Source organism: Protopterus annectens, chromosome 1.part2, assembly GCF_019279795.1.
Source record: "Protopterus annectens isolate FY-2018-M chromosome 1.part2, PAN1.0, whole genome shotgun sequence".
In the NCBI taxonomy this organism is placed as follows: Eukaryota; Metazoa; Chordata; order Ceratodontiformes; family Protopteridae; genus Protopterus; species Protopterus annectens.
In genome coordinates, this window is record NC_056727.1 from 508,797,839 (window position 1) to 508,802,281 (window position 4,443).

Here is a 4,443-nt window from a genome sequence, read left to right on the forward strand (position 1 = left end):
CACTGGGTAAATACACTGGACTGCTAGGCATGTCACAAAGTACTGTGCAAACTACAGGCAGACTGCCACAACACTGGCCTACATTTCTTATGGGGGAATACACATGTACCTGTAAATATAGCAGGCTCTACAGGCATGTAACAGCATGGAGTAACAGACACCTGTGTGAAAGTGCATACCCACAACCAATCTGAACACAGTCACAGTCACATATTGGAAATGTACTTACTATTACAGTATATGGACTGTGTGAACAACACCATCCTCATATGTGCCACTCACACACAAACCCTACATATACTGGGTCAATCCACAGTGAATTCCAATGCCTGACTGTGGTATGGGACGTGTGTCAGTCTGGCCATAAAACATGTACGCCGATAGGGTACCATACACTGGAGCAGCATGCAACAACACATAGAACAGGGCCAAGAACAATGACATCTACCACAGTCTGCACACAGGCCAATGTACATATTCACAATACACACTCTGTCGACAATCACCATAAGTACACATACCTCACAACTGTACACACTACAATAGAATGACCAGCTTTTGTCCTCAAATATAAGGTCTACTATACATAACATGTCTAGCAATCTGATATCCCACTGGTTTATCAGGTATGATGTCAGTAAATAATGATGTACTGAACATATGCACTTCTTACTGCAGGACATATGTACAAAGGTTGCCAGAGTTGTGGCTGGAGGCACAAACACAGGGCCAATATTGACATGTTGCTGTGATAAACCTATACATTTACTGGTGTAACAGGGTTTGTTGTGACATATGTCTTCTGAGGGATATGAATTCAGTAACTCACATGGCTGTCATCATGTACTGACTGCAATCCTCACAGTATGCTTCTGCATTTCTAAAGATAAGAAATGTAAGACTCCAAACACTGGCCAGTCAGCAGATAGCCATACAGTTGAGAGTTTCTCCAACCACATAACACTGTCATGACAGATATTAAATCATGTAGAACAGCCACATCCACATAAACCCTGTTAAATCAACATTACTTCAAATGTAGAAGAGCAATACTTACATTCTGTCCTCATGTCTGGAACATCCCCCTCCTGTTTGTTGGCCTGTCTCCACAGTGTATGCTGTAAGAGGTATATCCAGCTACCCTCTGTGATGCTGTTTGTCAAACACCGACATGAAGTCCTGCTCACAATGAAGGAAAACGGCCAACACCCACATGAAGTGCTTAATTTTAGGAGTGTGTTTTCATGCAATTGGCTATAGGAATGATACCACAGCTGTTCCACATGCAATCAGCTAGTGGGGGACTGCAATTTATGCACAGGCCATTAGCTGATCATGAGCATCACTTACAAAACACAAGCTGCTGCCTAAGCAAAGCAGGTGTACTTTTCCACATCCACCAGAGAGGGAGTGAGAGAGACAGAGACAAAGTAAGAATGGAAGGGAATAGGAGTAAGAGCCAAGCATGTTTGTGTATGATCCATGGGTGGAGAGTGGTATCTGGACATTATGATGGTTGCCTATATTGTGTACTAATCCATACTGTCACATGGTAATTGCACATGGCTGTACACATTTCATTGTCGACTAGAATCTCTACAATGTTTGGAAAATGTTGGTCTTGTAATGTTGACAATGGGATGTGTAGCTCCTCAATATAATGACGTGGCAAAACCCACACTGCAATGGATCCTGTTATTACACAATTACCCCGACATCCACACAGGACAATGATAACGCACACAAACACACACTTACCAGTACCAAGTTTCAAACCTCTACCTGAGTATGTATTGCTATTACATTGTTATACAGATATTGCACGCAGCATGAAGCTTACTTACATGTTGGAGAGCTGTCCAAAGGTATCTTTGAAGGGGAGTGACATCAGCAAAAGTGGCAAAGGAGGGATAAGGGAAGTGTAATACATGTGACTGTCCACAAAAGGAGGTGTCAAGGTAGACACAACCACTCTCTCTCAGGGAATCACAAAGGTGTGCTACAGTAGGGCAATGGGAGGTGTAGTGAGTGTGAATGGCTTTAAAATCATTAATCTCACATACACACATGCCAGTACTGACATGTATAGGTTCATTGCTTCACAGGTGTGTAGTAGTTGACTGTGCCAGAAGGCTGTACAAGGCTAGGCAAAGGGACTACATGGCATGAGGCCACACGACAATGGTCTCCAGTGTGGCTCAGGGGTGTAGTCCCTGGATGTATTCATCTGGGTTACTGTTGTGGGTGGCCAGTGCTGTGCAATGCTTGCCATGTATGTGATCTATATTCCATAACATGGACAGTGTCTGGGTTGTGCACATGTCCCACATGCATGTTCTGTGATGTGTGCAAATGTACCTGGGGTCTCTGGGGCATGTTGTGTGGACAGATTGTCATCTGATGTGGCATTGTTGACCTCATGTGGTGAGATTTGGCTATGGAACTGAGGTTGTGCCTGCACCTACATTGACAACATGATACAGGTATTCAGCATAGTTAGTGGCATCTGTACATACAGGGCATGTGTATAAGGCATGGTATTCCCTTTGTGGGTTACATTTGCGGACTCTACAGTTGTTGCAGGCATCCATCGGGGAACATAGCACAGGACCACTGTAAGCAACTATTTGCCTATTGTAGGGATGAAACAGGGTGCCATGTCCTTTTACTTGCTGGATAACACACACTCAGTCAGATGTTACACATCACAGTACATTCTGGTGGCAGTGTTGTGGTCAACAGGCATGTAGTCCACTGCAATCACACCATGGTTACTATCTGTGAGCAATATGCAGTGAACTACCAATATAGTGGTTGTTGCCTAATCAAGTGTGTTTGTGTATGAGACATGGCTGGTGAGTGTTCTCTGAGTAATACAAGGGTTGCCTATATTGCTCACCGATCCATAATGTCACATGTAGGGCTATGGATAGGCTACACCAGCCTCTCTGCTGTTTGACATCTGTTGTTCATTTAAGGTGGACATTGTGACATATAGTAGGTCTTCAATATAATAATTTAGCAAAACACGCCCCCACAATGCATCCTGTCATTACACAATCCTAGCAACTTCCACACAGTATACTGATAAACACACACACTTGCCAGTACTGAGATTTAAACCCCTACCTAGCTATGTACTGCTACTATGGTGTACTGCATTTATTGCATGCACCACAGAGCTTATAGGATGGATGTCCTAAGGTACTTCTAAGGTGAGGAACATCACCAGCTCTTGTAAACACTGGCATTGGGTGATGTAGTGGGTGAGAGATCCCAAAAATAATTTTACCCTAATCACACATTTGCCAGGGGTGAGGTTCAAACCTCTAACAGCCTTTATGGGCCATTATGGTACACATTTACCACTGACCTGACATGGTATAGGCTTTGCAACAGTTACATGTAAGGTGAACGATATCTGCAGGACTGCTAATGTCAGGCTCTGATATGTGTACTTGCTGTAAATAGGGACAAAATCTTTGAGGTAACACACCAAAACACTTGCCACAGATGAGATTCAAACCCATAGCTGTGTAGTTCCTGCTACTACATTGTTCCTGATTGGTGGCACACACCATGAAGCTTATAGGGCTAGCCCTTCTCCAAAGGTATATTTCAAGGTAGATGACATCAGCAGGCTTGCTAAAGTGGGGCAATGGAAGGTGCAGTTACTGTGAGTGGCCTCAAAACATTACTCTCTACACACATGTGTGCACAGAGTTCCATAGTTGCCATGCCTGAGATTAGAACTCCTACCTAACTAGTACATCACACTTTAGTATTATGCAGTTATCACATGCTCTGCAGAGTTTAGAGAGCTAACCCTTATCCAAAGGTGTATTGCAAGGTGAATGACATCAGCAGCCTTGCTAAAGTGGGGCAATGGGAAGTGTAGTGTCTATGAATGGCCTCAAAATCAATGATCCCTACACACACAGTCTCACAGTTGCCATGTCTGGGATTAGAACTCCTACATAACTAGCACATAACACTACAGTATTATGCAGTTATTGCACGTGCCACAGAGCGTATAGGGCTAGCCCTTATCCAAAGGCGTATTTCAAGGTGAATGACATCAGCAGTCTTGCAATGGGAGGTGTGGTGTCTATGAATGGCCTCAAAATCATTGATCTTTACACACACAGCGTTTCACAGTTGCCATATCTGGGATTAGAACTCCTACCTAACTAGTACATCACATTATAGCATTATGTACTTATTGCACATGCCACAGAGGTTACAGGGCTGAATCTTGTCCAAGGAGGCATTTCAAGGTAACTGACATCAGCAGGCTTGCTAAAGTAGGGCAATGGGAGGTGTAGTGACTGTGAATGGCCTCAAAAGCATTGATCCCTACGTGCACACACAGTTTCACAGCTCCTATGTCTGGGATTAGAACTCCTACCCTACATCACACTACAGCATTACAAAGTTATTGCA